Source organism: Ornithorhynchus anatinus, chromosome 12 (assembly GCF_004115215.2).
Source record: "Ornithorhynchus anatinus isolate Pmale09 chromosome 12, mOrnAna1.pri.v4, whole genome shotgun sequence".
NCBI classification, from domain to species: domain Eukaryota; kingdom Metazoa; phylum Chordata; class Mammalia; order Monotremata; family Ornithorhynchidae; genus Ornithorhynchus; species Ornithorhynchus anatinus.
The window spans coordinates 642,862-659,906 of NC_041739.1; positions in this window are offsets into that span (position 1 = coordinate 642,862).

Consider the following 17,045-nt stretch of genomic DNA (forward strand, 5'->3'; position numbering starts at 1 on the left):
CTCCTGGAGGAGGTGAGCTCTCAGTATTCATTCATCCAATAGTATTTATTGAGCGCCTACTATGTGCAGAGCACTGTACTAAGCGCTTGGAATGAACAAGTCGGCAACAGATAGAGACAGTCCCTGCCGTTTGACGGGCTTACAGTCTAATCGGGGGAGATGGACAGACAAGAACGATGGCAATAACAATAAATAGAGTCAAGGCAATAAATAGAGTCAGTAGGGCTTTGTGGAAAGAGCCCGGGCTTTGGAGTCAGAGTTCATGGGTTCGAATCCTGCCTCTGCCACTTGTCAGCTGGGTGACTGTGGGCAAGTCACTTCACTTCTCTGGGCCTCAGTTCCCTCATCTGTAAAATGAGGATTAAAACTGTGAGCCCCAAGTGGGACAACCTGATCACCCTGTATCTCCCTCAGCGCTTAGAACAGTGCTCTGCACATAGTAAGCGCTTAACAAATACCAACATGATTTGAAGAGGTGAAGAGAGTGAGTTTGGCGGAGGTGAGGAGGGAGGGCGTTCCAGGACAGCGGGAGGACGTGGCCCAGGGGTGGACGGCGGGACAGGCGAAAACAGGGGACAGTGAGGAGGTGAGTGGCAGAGGAGAGGAGTGTACGGGGTGGACAGGAGAAAGAGAGAAGTGAGGTCAGGTAGGAGGGGGCGAGGTGATGGAGAGCTATTTATTGAGCCCTTACTAAGTGCAGAACACTGTGCTAAGCGCTTGGAAGGTGCAATTGGCCACCAGATAGTAGACCATCCCTGCCCTACGACGGCCTCAGTCTAAAAGGGGGAGACAGACAACAAAACAAGTAGGCAGGCGTCAATACCAACAAAATAGATACATGGACATCATTAATAAAATACAGTAATAAATATATACGAATAGGCACAGTGCTGTGGGCAGGGGAAGGGGGGAAGAGCAGGGGCAATGAGGAGGGGAGGAGGGGAGGAGGGAAAGGGAGGGCTCAGTCTGGGAAGGCCTCCTGGAGGAGGTGAGCTCTCAGGGTTATGATGGTATTTGTTAAGCACTTACTATGTGTCAAGCACTGTTCTAAGCGCTGGGGGGGGGGGGGGTACAAGGTAATCAGGTTGTCCCACGTGGGACTCAGTCTTCACCCCCATTTGACTGATGAAGTAACTGAGGCACAGAGAAGTTAAGTGACTTGCCCAAGGTCACACAACCTAACGTTTGTGTGATTCCCAAATTAGTTTGGATATTTAGCCTCGAAATGGCTCGTGGTGTCTTTGGCTTTTTCAGTTGGGAGTAATAAAGTCTGGAAAATTCCCAAAAATTAATTAACGGCAATATAATAATAATAACGTTGGTATTTGTTAAGCGCTTACTATGTGCAGAGCACTGTTCTAAGCGCTGGGGAAAATACAGGGTAATCAGGTTGTCCCACATGAGGCTCACAGTCTTGATCCCCATTTTACAGATGAGGTAACTGAGGCACAGAAAAGTTAAGTGACTTGCCCACTGATGTGCTCTGCACACAGTAAGCGCTCAATAAATACGATTGAATGAACTTACTAGGTGTCAAAGCTGGGGGCGATACCAACGATTGGTGATAATAATAATTGTGATATTTGCTAAACCAGGCATTGTACTAAGCACTGGGGTGGATACGAGCAAATTGGGTTGGACACAGTCCCTGTCCCACGTAGAGCTCATTCACCGACTTCCTTTAGGAAGACATTTTAGCAAATCGATTATCACCTTAACCGGGGCATTGTCCCGTTATGTTTACTGTCCTCAACTTTGCTCAATAAGAATAATCATGGTGTTCGTTGAAGCGCTTACAAGGTGCCAAGCACTATTCTAAGTGCTGGGTTAGATACAAGGTAATCAGGTTGAACTCAGTCCCTGTCCCACATGGGGCTCACAGTCTTAATTCCCATATTACAGATGAGGGTAACTGAGGCACAGAGAAGTGAGGTATTTGCCCAAGGTCACACAGCAGACAAGGGGCTGAGCAAGATTGGAACCCATGTCGTTCTGACTCCCAGGCCCGTGCTCTGTCCATACAGCATGCTGCTTCTCAACTGATCTGTCAACAGTATCCTCTGAGCCCTTGCAAAGAGCAGAGCACTGTACTAAGCACCCGGGAGAGTACAATAAAGGTAGAGCAAACAGCCCTAAAAGAATTTACAGGAAACATGTTTGCTAATTCTGCTGTACTCTCCCAAGAATTTAGTACAGTATTCTGCCACGTAGTAAGTGCTCATGAAAGTATGATTGATTGGAGTCGAGAGGAGGACATAGAATGTGCTTAAACAATACAATTTATGTCGTTATGTGCAAAAGTGCTACAGTGGTTGTGAGTAATACCTGTGGAAGTTAGACAAAAGTGCAGAGGTGGTACTGGGGAGAGAAAACATAATACTAATAATGTTGGTATTTGTTAAGCGCTTACTATGTGCAGAGCACTGTTCTAAGAGCTGGGGGAGATACAGGGTCATCAGGTCGCCCCACGTGAGGCTCATAGTTAATCCCCATTTTACAGAAGAGGTAACTGAGGCACAGAGAAGTTTAAGTGACTTGCCCACAGTCACACCACTGACAAGTGGCAGATCTGGGAGTCGAACCCATGACCTCTGACTCCGAAACCCAGGCTCTTTCCACTGAGCCACGCTAAAACATCTGGGGGAGATGAGAGATTAGTCAGGGAAGTCTTCCTGGAGGAGATGTGATTTTGGCGGGCCTTCAAAGATGGGAAGAGCAGTGGTCCGTAACATATGAAGGGATAAGAAATTCCAAGTAGGAGGAAGGGTATGAGGAAGGATTGAATATGCCCGTTATATTGTACTCTCCCAAGCGCTTAGTACAGTGCTCTGCGCACAGTAAGCGCTCAGTAAATACAATTGGTTGATTGATTTGCTGGTGAGCGAACAAGAGTGAGGCAATAGTGGGAAGATTGGTGTTGAGAAGCAAAGCGTGTGGGTTAAATGCAGTGGGAGAGGAGTGAGGATAGATTAGGAGGGAAATTGCTGAATGAATTCCTTGAATCCAACTGAGTGTCTTGAATCTGATGGTGAGGAGCTTCTGCTTGATGTAGAGATAGATGGGAAACCAATGGAAGTTTGTGAGAAGTGGGGAGAAATGAGCAGAATGATTTTTTTTTAGAAAAATACAGGAAGATACGGTAAAATTTGGGCTGGAGATGGGGGAGGCTGGAGGCAGGGAGGTCCGCAAAGAGGCTGAAGACGGAGTCGAGGTAGGTATAACAAAAGCTTGAATCAATGTGGTAGCAGTTTGGAAAGAGAGGAAGGGGTGGATTGTGGAGATGTTGTGAAGATAAAATCTGCAGGATTTGGCTACTGACTGAATGTGTTGGTTGAAATGAGTCAAGGATAAGTCAATTATTTTGCAAGCTTGTGAGACAGGGAGGATGGTGGTGGTGTGAAAGTCGAGGGAGGAGAGGGTTTGGGAAGGAAGATGAGTTCACTTTTCAGATACACCAATCTTGAGGTGACAGGGGGACATCTATGTGGAAGCATGGGGAAATGTGAAACCGCGGGGAAGGAGGGGGATCTGGACTAATGAGATAGATTTGGAAGCCATTCACACAGAGCCAGTGGTTGAAGCTATGAATTCCTCAAGCAAATTAAAGTGAGAAGAGGGGCACCCACAGTTAGGAGTCAAGAGATGGAGAAAGAGACTAACAAAAAATGACCAGAGAGGTAAGAGGGGAACCAGGAGAAAACCGTGTCAGTGAAACCAAGTTTAGATAAAGTGTTTCCAGGAGAAGGGGGTGGTCCACAGTGTCAAAGGTTGTTGAGAGGTGGAAGAAGATTAGGATACAAGAGAGTACCAGAGATAAGACAATCATTCAATCAATGGTATTTATTGAGGACTTACAGTGTGCAGAGCACTGAACTAAGCACTTGGGAGAGTGCAGTCCCACAGAGTTGATAGACACGTTCCCTGCTCACAGAGAGTTTACAATCTAGAGAGGGAGATAGGCATTAAAATAATTATGGTTGTGGACAAAAGTGCTTTGGGGCTGAGGGTGGGTAATGGGTGCAAATCTAAGTGCAAAGGCCATGCAGAAGAAAGAGGGTGTAGGCTTAATCGGGGACGATCTCTTGCAGGAGATGTGATTTTATGAAGGTGGGGAGGGCTCTGCCCAGTCTGGAAAATCAACCCCGAACTTCCCAGTCAAATTTAAAATAGTCCAACCCGGCTTCAGCACTTACTCTGCCAAGCACTGTATTAAGAACTTGGGTAAATACAAGATACTCAGATCCCACCTAAGGCTCACAGTCTAAATAGGAGGGAGAACAGGTATTTAGTTTCCATTTTGCAGATGAGAGAGTTGAGGCACAGAGAAGTTAAGTAACTTGGCCAAGGTCACACACCCAACAAGTAGTGAAGCCAGGTTTAGAACTGACTCCCAGGTCTGTGCTCTTTCCACTAGGCCACACTGCTTCCTACTCTAGCCTACCATTGTTTCTCAGAACTTCTTGTGATAGCTTTTTTGAGTGCTTATTATGTGTCAAGAAATGTTCTAGGAGCTAGAGTAGGAAGCACAGAGAATCAGGTTGGGCACAGGCCCTGTCCTACATGGGTCTCACAGTCTAAGTAAGAGGAAGAAAAGATATTGAATCCCCTTTTTGCAGTGGAGGAAATCTTAGTCATTTTAGTGAAGTGAAGTGTTTTGCCCAAAATAAGCTGGCGAGTGGCAGAGCCAGGATTACAACCCAGGTCATAATAATAATAATGTTGGTATTTGTTAAGCGCTTACTATGTGCCGAGCACTGTTCTAAGAGCTGGGGTAGACATAGGGGAATCAGGTTGTCCCTCGTGGGGCTCACAGTCTTAATCCCCATTTTACAGATGAGGGAACTGAGGCACAGAGAAGTTAAGTGACTTGCCCACAGTCACACAGCCGACAAGTGGCAGAGCTGGGATTCGAACTCATGAGCCCTGACTCCAAAGCCCATGCTCTTTCCACTGAGCCACGCTGCTTCTCCATCCGAATGTCATCCGAAGGTCATCCGAATCCAGGTCGGTGCTGTTTCCGCTAATAATAATAATGATAATTTTGGTATTTGTTAAGTGCTTACTATATGCCAAGCACTATTCTAAGCGCTGGGTGGTTTCCACCTTAGGCTACTACTGTTTCTCAGAGCTTCTTGTCCCCTCACTGTCCTTATGTAGCGTGGTTTAGTGGATAGAGCACAGGTCTGAGAGTCAAAAGGACCTGGTTTCTAATCTCGGCTCTGTGTGACCTTGGGCAGGTCACTTAATTTCTCTGTGCCTCAGTCATCTCGTCTGGAAAATGGGGATTTAGAGCCTCAAATGGAAAAGGGACTATGTCCAACCCGATTTACTTGTATCCACCCCAGCTCTTAGTACAGTGTCTGGCACATAGTGAGCACTTAACAACTACCATTATTATTATTATTAATCTCATCTCTGTCACATAACTCTTGTGTGACCTTGGGCAAGTCACTTCACTTCTCTATGCCTCAGTTACCTCATCTATAAAATGGGGATTAAGATTGTGAGCCCCATGTAGGACAGGGACTGAGCCCAACCTGATTAACTTGCATCTCTCTCTCTCTCTGTACGTATACATATATATATATATATACATATATATATGTATATGGGATATATATGAGATATACATATATATCTCACTTCTCTGTGCCTCAGTGACCTCATCTGTAAAATGGGGATGAAGACTGTGAGCCTCACGTGGGACAACCTCATTCCCCTGTATGTACCCCAGCACTTAGAACAGTGCTCTGCACGTAGTAAGCGCTTAAATACCAACATTATTATATATATAGAGAGAGATGGTATTGATGCCTGACTACTTGTTTTGTTTTGCTGTTTCCCCCTTTTAAGAATGTGAGCCCGCTGTTGGGCAAGGATTATCTCTGTTGCCGAATTGTACCTTCCAAGCGCTTAGTACAGTGCTCTGCACACAGTAAACGCTCAATAAATACGATTGAATGAATGAATCTACCCCAGTGTTTAGAATAGTGCTTGGCACATAGTAAACGCTTCGGGAACTACCGTGATTATTATTATTGAGCAAAATTGATGACAGTAAACATAACAGGACAACTCCCCGGCTAAGGTGATAATCGCTTTGCTAAAATGACTAAAATGTAAAAATGATTTACAGGTGGTTTAGCACCCATAAATGAGCCGTTCTGCTGGGTGACTCTTCTGTGGGGTGACTCCTAGAGAAACAGCGTGGCTCAGAGGAAAGAGCACGGGTTTAGGAGTCAGAGGTCATGGGTTCTAATCCCGGCTCCGCCCCTTCTCAACTGTGTGACTTTGGGTAGGCCACTTCACATCTCTGTGCCTCTGTTCCCTCATCTGTAAAATGGGGGTGAAGACTGTGAGCCCCACGTGGGACAACCTGATTTACCCTGTATCTCCCCCAGCGCTTAGAACAGTGCTCGGCACACAGTAAGCGCTTAACAAATACCAACATTATTATTATTATTATTATTATTATTATTTATCTATCCTACATCGCACTGGCGTTCTCTGTGCAGGCCTCGGGAGCCTTCTCCAGTCTGCCCAGCAGGCGGTACTGTCTGTCCATCGAACGGGCCGCGTCCACACCTTCGAGAAACCGGATCCAGGGTGAAATCTATCAATCAATCGATCGTATTTATTCAACGCTTGGGCCAGTACAGTATAGCAGAGTTGCTAGACACAGTCCCTGCCCACAGCGAATTTACAGTCTTTTTAAGAAGCAGCGTGGATTAGTGGAAAGAGCCCGGGCTTGGGAGTCAGAGGTTTATTTATTCATTCATTCATTCAATAGCATTTATTGAGCTCTTACTATGTGCAGAGTACTGTACTAAGCGCTTAATGATGGTATTTTGTTAAGCGCTTACTACGTGGGAAGCACTGTTCTAAGCGCTGGGGTAGATACAGGATAATCAGGTTGTCCCACGAGAGGCTCGCAGTCTTCATCCCCATTTTACAGATGAGGTGATTGAGGCCCAGAGAAGTAAATCGACTTGCCCAAGGTCACACAGCAGACAAGTGGCGGAGCCGGGATTAGAACCCGTGACCGACTCCCAAGCCCGGGCTTTTTCCACTAAACCACGCTGCTTCCAGGTTCTAATCCTGACTCCACCACCTGTCTGCTGTGTGACCTTGGGCAAGCCACTTAACTTTTCTGACTTTTGGGGGAGTACATATAACAGAGTAGGTAGACACAGTCCCTGCCCACAACGACTTTACAGTCTTCTTAAGAAGCAGAGTGGATTAGTGAAAAAAGCCTTGGTTTGGAAGATAGAGGATGTAGGTTCTAATCCCGACTCTACCACTTGTCTGTTGTGTGACCCTGGGCAAGACACTTTACTTTTCTGTGCCTCAGTTAACTAATCTGTAAAATGGGGATTGAGCCCCCCTTTTCCTCAGCTCCCCCCTTCCCCATCGCCCGACTCGCTCCCTTTGCTCTACCTCCTCCCCACCCCACAGCACTTATGTATATATTTCCATATCTGTAATTCTGTTTATTTATATTAATGCCCGTTTACTTGTTTTGATGTGTATATATCTATAATTCTATTTATTTGTATTGATGCTATCGATGCCTGTTTACTTGTTTTGATGTCTGTCTCCCCCCTTCTAGACTGTAGCCCATTGTGGGCAGGGATCGTTTTTATTGCTGAATTGTACTGTCCAAGCGCTTAGGACAGTGTTTATTGAGTAAACACTCAATAAATATGATTGAATGAATGAATGAAGACTGTGAGCCCCACTTTGGACAACCTGATTACCATGTATCTTTCCCAGCGCTTAGAACAGTGTTTGGCACATAGTAAGCGCTTAACAAGTACCATAATTATCATTATCACAGTTTTAGAGGGGAGACAGATATAAATATACATAAGTAAATTAGACTGTGAGCTCATTGTGGACAGGGACTGTGCCCTGTTGTTGTTGTACTCTCCCGAGAGCTTAATACAGTGCTTTGCACTCAGTAAGTGCTCAATAAATACCACTGAATGAGTGAATATTGGACATAAGTGCTGTGGGGCGAGTGTGGTGGGGATGAATACAGGGAGCAAATCAGGACGACGCAGAAGGGAGTGGGAGAAGAGGAAGTGAGGGCTCAGTCAGGCAAGGCCTTTCATTCATTCAATAGTATTTATTGAGCGCTTACTATGTGCAGAGCACTGTACTAAGCGCCTGGAATGTACAAGTCGGCAACAGATAGAGACAGTCCCTGCCGTTTGACGGGCTTACAGTCTAATCGGGGGAGACAGGCAGACAAGAACAATGGCAATAAATAGAGTCGAGGGGAAGAACATCTCATAAAAACAATGGCAACTAAATAGAATCAGGGTGATGTACATCTCATTAAACAAAATAAACAAAATAAATTGGGTGATAAAGATATATACAGTCGAGCGGACGAGTACAGTACTGAGGGGGTGGGACGGGAGAGGGGAGAGGAGGAGAGGGAAAGGGGGGAGAAGAGGGTTTAGCTGCGGAGAGGTGAAGGGGGGGTAGAGGGAGCAGAGGGAAAAAGGGGGAGATGTGATTTCAGTGAGGCTTTGAAGGCGGAAAGAGTCATTGTCTGTCAGATATGAAAAGGGAGGACATTCCAGGCCAAAGGCAGGACGTGGGCGAGAGTTGGAGGCTAGTTAGACGACATGGAGGTACATTGAGAAGGTTGGTTTTAGAGGAGTGAAGTGCACGGGCTGGGTGGTAGCGGGAGAGCCACGATATCCGACTTGTCAGAGACTGAGGGGAGCGTGAGAAATTCATGTGAAATCCTGGAAGCACCAGGCAGGAGTGCAAGAATTTACAAACCTTTTTCTGTGCTTCATCTCCTTTCCAATGATTAGCTATCCTCATCGACCCACCTAAATCCTGTCCTCCCCATGAATTTCCCATCTCGTAGACAATACTACCATTCCCCCATCTCACAAGCCTGAAACCTTGGTATTATCCTCGACTTTCTCCTCTCGTTCAACCCATATATTCAACCTGCCATCAAATCCTGTCGGTTCTATCTTCATAACCTCGCTAAAATCCTCTTTCTTCTCCATCCGAACTACTAGCACACTAATCCACGTACTTACCCTATCCCGCCTTGACTACTACATCAGGCTCCTCTCTGAACTCCCTACCTCTTATCTCTCCCCTCTCCAGTCCATACTTCACTCTTCTGCCCCAATCGTTTTTGTAAAAAAAAACAACAAAACTTCTGTGCAAATCTTTTCTTTCCTCAAAAATCTCCAATGGTTAAGCATCCATTTTCGCATCAAGCAGAAATTCCTTACCGTCTACTTTAAGACATTCAATCAGCTCTCTCGCTCCTACCTTATTACTTCACTGAGTTCCCTCCTGGCACACTTCACTCTTACACCAACCTCCTGGCAGAACCTGGATCTCGTCTATCTCGCCACAGACTACTTGCCCACGGCCTCCCTCTTTCTTGGAACTCCTTCCCCCTTCATATCCGACAGACCACCGCTCTCCCTACCTTCAAAGCTCTCCTGAAATCACATCTCCTCCAAGAGGCCTTCCCTGATTAAGCTCTCGTTTCCCCTCTTTGCCCTCCCCATTACATCCCATAGGTATTTGGATCTGTACTCCCTAAACACTTGATATTCACCGCACCATCAGCCCTCTACAACTAGTTCGTGCCGCCTTATACTCTGTCATCACTTCTATCTGTAATTTATTTTACATCTTCCTCTCTAGACTGTGAGCTCGTTGTGGGCAACTTACCAACTCTGTCGTATTGTACTTTCCCTAAGTACTCAGTATAGTGCTCTGAACACAGTAAACGCTCAATCTAGCCATGGTACTTACTTATTGAGCCTTTAGTAGAAGCAGAGTACTATTCTAAGAGCTTAGGAGAGTACAGAACAACAGAGTTGGTAAATATGATCCCTAACCTCAAGGAGTTTACAGTCTAGGGAGAGACAGGTGTTAAAATAAAATGCAGATTAGGGAAATGACCAAGTTTTAGGTTATGTACGTATGCACTAAGGGAGTGGGGTGATGGTACAGACCCAAATGTGAAGGCGACATAGGAGGGAGGACAGAGTGGGAGCTTAGTCGGAGAAGGCCTCTTGGGGGAGATGTGATTTTAGTAGGGATTTGAAGGTGGGAGAGTGGGGGTTTGTTAGATATGAATAAGTGGATTGAATGAGAGATGAGGCAAAGATAACGCCAAAGTTATAGGTTTGTGAGACAGGGAGGATGAAGGTGTTGTTTACAGTGATGGGAAGGTCAAGGGGAGGACATGGTTTGGGTGGAAAAAGTAGCCTCAAACCTCTCCACCCGGGGGCTTGGCCGTCTCATGTCAGCAAACTGGGTCTTCATTGAACCCATTGAGGGAAAGCTATTTACAATCTAATTTGTAAATCGGTTTTTTTAAATTAAAACATTGCTAAAATGCCCTGGCTATGATTGCTTTTAAGAGAAGTAATGGTTCATTTTCTTTATGGTGACGAAAGTCAGCCGAACCTCCGTGCCGGAAGACAGAAAACAAATCAGGCTTTTTGTAGGTAGAGTTGGCTGTACGGGTTAATGGCATGAGATCGGCGGAGAAACAGGGAGCAAGGAAGTTGAGTTCAGTGGAAAGGGTGTCAGTCAGTCAATCAATCATATTTATTGAGCGCTTGCTGGGTGCAGAGCACTATACTAAGCGTTTGGGAGAGTACAATATAATAAACAGGGTGGTGTTGAGGGCGACCATTTGTGTATCAAAAGAAAGTCATTTGGTTATGGAAACCAAATGGAGTAGGATGGTTATAGAATATTGGAGGGGGTTAAAAGAACGGAGGTCTCTGGTTGGGAACAGGGCAGATATCAGAGGGAGGTGTATGCCCTACTGAGAGCTCACCTCCTCCAGGAGGCCTTCCCAGACTGAGCCCCCCTTTCCCTCTGCTCCCCCTCCTCCCCCTCCCCCCTTCTCCTTCCCCTCTCCTCAGCACTGTGCTCATTTGTATATATTATTTATTACCTTATTTATTTTGTTAACGAGGTGTACATCTCCTTGATTCTATCTTGATGATGTTGTCTTCTTTTGTTTTGTTCTGTTTCGCTTTGCTGTTTCCCCCGTTTAGACTGTGAGTCCGTCACTGGGGGGGGATTGCCCTATATTTGTTGCCCAATTTTACATTTCAAGCTCTTAGTACCGTACTCTACACATAGTAAGGGCTCAATAAATACTATTGACTGACTGAATGAATGAAAGAGAGCAGGTGAGGAGGATGTGGACTGGTAGAGGAATTTCAGAATTGGTGAGGGTAGAGATTGTACAATCACTAGAAATTATAAAATCAAGTGTATAACCTAATTCATGGTGTAGTGGCCTGGAAGTCAGAAGGTCATGGGTTCTAATCCCGACTCTGCCGCTTTTCATTCATTCATTCATTCATTCATTCGTATTTATTGAGCGCTTACTATGTGCAGAACACTGTACTAAGCGCTTGGAAGGAACAAGTCGGCAACAGATAGAGACAGTCCCTGCCGTTTGACGGGCTTGTCTGCTGTGTGACCTTGGGCAAGTCATTTTACATCTCTGTGTCACGGTTACCTCGTCTGTGAAATGGGGATTGAGACTGTGAGCCCCACGTGGGGCAGGGACTGTGTTCAACTCTTCTTCTTCAATAGTATTTAGTGAGCGCTTCCTATGTGCAGAGCACTGTACTAAGCGCTTGGAATGAACAAGTCGGCAACAGATAGAGACGGTCCCTGCCGTTTGACGGGCTTACGGACTGATCGAGGGAGACGGGCAGACAAGAACGATGGCAATAAATAGAGTCGAGGGGAAGAACATCTCGTAAAAACAATGGCATCTAAATAGAATCGAGGCGATGTACATTTCATTAACAAAATAAATAGGGTGATGAAAATATATACAGTTGAGCGGACGAGTACAGTGCCGAGGGGATGGGAAGGGAGAGGGGGAGGAGCAGAGGGAAATGGGGGGAAAAGAGGGTTAAGCTGCGGAGAGGTGAAGGGGGGGCGGGTAGAGGGAGTAGAGGGAGAAGGGGAGCTCAGTCAGGGAAGGCCTCTTGGAGGAGGTGAGTTTTAAGTAGGGTTTTGAAGAGGGGAAGGGAATCAGTTTGGCAGAGATGAGGAGGGAGGGCATTCCACCTCCTTCCCATCCAAACCCTCCCCTCCCCGCGCCCTCCCCCCCTCCTCCCCTTGCACCCACAGCTACTTTCAAGTGTGGCCTCTGGAACCCCCGCTCTGTTACAGGCAAGCTACCTTTCATCCATGACCTTTTCCTCTCCCGCTCTCTCCTCCTCCTCGCCCTTTCGGAAACGTGGCTCTCTCCCGAAGACACGGTCTCCGCCGCCGCTCTCTCCGGCGGAGGCCTCTCCTTCTCCCACTCCCCCAGACTCACCGGTAAGGGAGGAGGCGTCGGCTTCCTCCTCTCGCCCCGATGCCGCTTCCGCACTATCCCTCCTCCCCCCTCCCTCTCCTTCCCCTCCTTCGAAGCCCATATCATTCGCCTCTACCACCCACTCCAGTTACTTGTCGCCGTCATCTACCGCCCTCCCGGTCCCACCTCCGACTTCTTCAACCACCTTGACCCCTTTCTCACCTTCCTTCTCTCCTTCTCTCTGCCCACTCTGATCCTTGGAGACTTCAACATCCATACGGATGTACCCGACGACTCCTCTGCCGCCCGCCTGCTATCCCTCCTCGACTCTGCCGACCTCCTCCTCCACCATACCGCGCCCACTCACCGACTCGGTCACACCCTCGATCTCGTCATCTCCTACCGCTGCACTATCTCCTCACTCACCAACTCTGAAATCCCTCTCTCTGACCATAACCTTCTCACCTGCCTCATCTCTCACACTCCCTCCCCCTGCAAATCTTCGCTACTGCCCCACAGAGACCTCCGCTCTCTCGATCCCATCCGTCTTTCCAATAGCATCTCTCCTCACCTTGCCGCCCTGTCCTCTCTTCCCACTCTCGACGATCAGGTCTCCGCTCTCAACTCCACCCTCTCTACTCATCTCGACTCTCTCGCCCCCCTTTCCCTCCGCCGCTCTCGCTCCACTAACCCACAGCCCTGGATCACCTCCTCCGTCCGCCTCCTACGCTCCTATGCTCGAGCTGCCGAGCGCTGCTGGCGAAAGTCCAAGCACCGAGCCGACCTCACACACTTCAAATTTATCCTTTCCTGCCTTAACTCTGCCCTCTCCTCCGCCAGGCAAAGCTTCTTCTCCTCCCTCATCGACACCCATGCCCGTCACCCCCGCCGATTGTTCCGGACCTTTAACTCTCTCCTTAGGCCCCTGTTCCTCCCCCTCCCCCATCTCTCACCCCTAATGATCTGGCCACCTATTTCCTCACGAAAATCAACACGATCAGGTCTGAGCTCCCCAAAGTCACCCCTCCGCCTCTCCCCAACAACCCCCTCCCCTACTTTCCCATCCTTCCCTGCAGTATCCTCAGAGGAGATCTCCTCCCTCCTCGCAAGTGCCACCCCCTCCACCTGCGCCTCGGACCCCATTCCCTCTCACCTTCTTAAAACCATCGCCCCTGCCCTCCTCCCTTCCTTAACTTCTATTTTTAACCACTCGATCTCCAAGGGCTCCTTCCCCTCTGCCTTCAAACACGCCCACGTCTCCCCCATCCTAAAAAAACCCGCTCTTGACCCCACTTCCCCCTCCAGTTATCGTCCTATCTCCCTACTACCCTTCCTTTCCAAAATCTTAGAACGAGTCGTCTACGATCGATGCCTAGAATTCCTTAACTCCCATTCTCTCCTAGACCCCCTCCAATCTGGCTTCCGTCCCCTCCACTCTACCGAGACTGCTCTCTCTAAGGTCACCCATGACCTCCTTCTTGCCAAATCCAATGGCTCCTACTCCATTCTGATCCTCCTTGACCTCTCTGCTGCCTTTGACACTGTCGACCATCCCCTCCTCCTCCATACCTTATCTCACCTTGGCTTCACGGACTCTGTCCTCTCCTGGTTCTCCTCTTACCTCTCTGGCCGATCATTCTCGGTCTCCTACGCCGGAGCCTCCTCCCCCTCCCATCCTTTAACTGTTGGAGTTCCTCAAGGGTCAGTTCTCGGCCCTCTTCTGTTCTCCATTTACACTCACTCCCTCGGTGAACTCATCCGCTCTCACGGCTTTGACTACCATCTCTACGCAGATGACACGCAGATCTACATCTCCGCCCCTGTCCTCTCCCCCTCCCTTCAGGCTCGCATCTCCTCCCGCCTCCGGGACGTCTCCACCTGGATGTCGGCCCGCCACCTAAAACTCAACATGAGCAAGACTGAGCTCCTCATCTTCCCTCCCAAGCCCGGTCCGCTCCCAGACTTCTCCATCACCGTGGATGGCACGACCATCCTTCCCGTCCCGCAGGCCCGCAATCTCGGTGTCATCCTTGACTCGTCCCTCTCGTTCACCCCACACATCCTATCCGTTACCGAGACCTGCCGGTTTCACCTCTACAATATCGCCAAGATCCGCCCTTTCCTCTCCACCCAAACGGCTACCTTACTATTGCGGGCTCTCGTTATATCCCGGCTAGACTACTGTGTCAGCCTTCTCTCTGACCTCCCTTCCTCCTCTCTCGCCCCGCTCCGGTCTATTCTTCACTCCGCTGCCCGGCTCATCTTCCTGCAGAAACGATCTGGGCATGTCACTCCCCTACTTCAACAACTCCAGTGGTTGCCTATCGACCTCCGCTCCAAACAAAAACTCCTCACTCTAGGCTTCAAGGCTCTCCATCACCTTGCCCCTTCCTACCTCTCCTCCCTTCTCTCCTTCTACCGCCCACCCCGCACGCTCCGCTCCTCTGCCGCCCACCTCCTCGCCGTCCCTCGGTCTCGCCTATCCCGCCGTCGACCCCCGGGTCACGTCCTCCCGCGGTCCTGGAACGCCCTCCCTCCTCACCTCCGCCAAACTGATTCTCTTTCCCTCTTCAAAACCTTACTTAAAAATCACCTCCTCCAAGAGGCCTTCCCAGACTGAGCTCCTCTTCCCCCTCTACTCCCTCTGCCATCCCCCCTTTACCTCTCCGCAGCTAAAGCCTCATTTTCCCCTTTTCCCTCTGCTCCTCCACCTCTCCCTTCCCATCCCCACAGCACTGTACCCGTCCGCTCAACTGTATATATTTTCGTTACCCTATTTATTTTGTTAATGAATTGTACATCGCCTTGATTCTATTTAGTTGCCATTGTTTTTACGAGATGTTCTTCCCCTTGACGCTGTTTAGTGCCATTGTTCTTGTCTGTCCGTCTCCCCCGATTAGACTGTAAGCCCGTCAAACGGCAGGGACCGTCTCTATCTGTTGCCGACTTGTTCATCCCAAGCGTTTAGTACAGTGCTCTGCACATAGTAAGCGCTCAATAAATACTATTGAATGAATGAATGAATTCCAGGACCGCGGGAGGACGTGGCCCAGGGGTCGACGGCGGGATAGGCAAGATCGAGGGACGGTGAGGAGGTGGGCAACCCAATTTGCTTGTATCCACCCCAGTGCTTAGTACACTTCCTGACATATAGTAAGCGCTTAACAAATACCATAATTGATGAGTGTAGTAGGTGGCGACTCAGAAACTCCCAGCCGAGGGGGCGGGGACGGGGGAATCCACAAATCCTAAACTGCCATTAGCGAGTCATTAAAGCGTGTGTCCGGAGTGAATGGGCGAGCAGCGCTATCTATCAAGTCGTTAGCTGTAGTGGATGTTTGTTGACACGTTGCTTTCACCTTGGTGTTCCGCTGCCCTGCTTCTTTAGCCGGGCATCGGGATCCGGGTGTACCGAGGGTTGGAAGTGGCGGAGGGATTAACTATTCCTTCCTCGTGCAATCCCTCTAATCCCGGCTCCGCCACTTATTTCCTGGGCAAAACACTAGAGTTCGTTGACATGATTCATTCACTCGTATTTATTGAGGGTTTCCTGGGTGCAGCACTAAACGCTCGGAAAGTGCAATTCAACAATCCCTGCCCTCAAGGTGTCTATAGTCTCCGCCACCTCTCTGCTGCGTGACTTTGGGCAAGTCACTTCTCTGTGCCTCAGTCACCTCATCTGTAAAATGGGGATTAAATCCTCTTCCCTCCAATTTAGACTGTGAGCCCGGTGTAGGACAGGAACTGGATCCAACTTGATAAATAAGTGTCTACCCCAGCTCTTAGAATAGTGCTTGACGCTTAGCAAATATCATTTAGAAAAAAAATAGGAAGCTTCCTGGAAAGACAGAAGCCAAATCACAGTCTCCAGGAGGGAATTGAACCGGCCCGGAGGGCTAATGAGTTCTGGGTCTAATGGCTTGCAGTCCTGGCTGTGCTGACCTATCTACACATCCTTATATTCCACTACCTTTCCTCTCTATAATTTATTTTAGTGTCTCTCTCTCTCCCCACCTGAAGTCTATCAACTCTACTGCATTGCACTCTCCCCGCGCTTCGTTTTTGTAATTATTTTTATGGCATTTATTAAGCGCTTACTATGTGCCAGGCAGTGTTCTAAACGCTGGACTAGATACAAGGTAATCAGATTGGACAAAGTCCGTGCTCCATATAATAATAATAATTGTATTTGTTAAGCGCTTACTATGTCCTAAGCACTGTACTAAGCACTGAGGAGGATATAAGCAAATCGGGCTTGTCTCTTGTGGGGCTCACAGTCTCAATCTCCATTTTACAGATGAAGTAACTGAGGCACAGAGAAGTGAAGCGACTTGCCCAAGGTCACACAGCAGACATGTGGCGGCATTAGAACCCGTGACCTACTGACTCCCTGGTCCGTGCTCTATCCACACAGTCTTAATTCCCATTTTACAGATGAGGTAACTGAGGCACAAAGAAGTGAAGTGACTTGCTCGAAGTCACAGAGCAGAAATGGTTCTAATCACGGCTCCGCCACTTGTCTACTGTGTGACCTTGGGTAAGTCACTTCATTTCTCTGGGCCTCAGTTCTCTCATCTGTAAGATGGAGATTGAGACTGTGACCCCCATGTGGGACAAGAACACTGTGTGCAACCGATTTGCCTGTATCCACTTCAGAGTTTAGAACAGTGTTTGGCACAGAGTAAGTACTTTAATTAATTAATTCATTCAT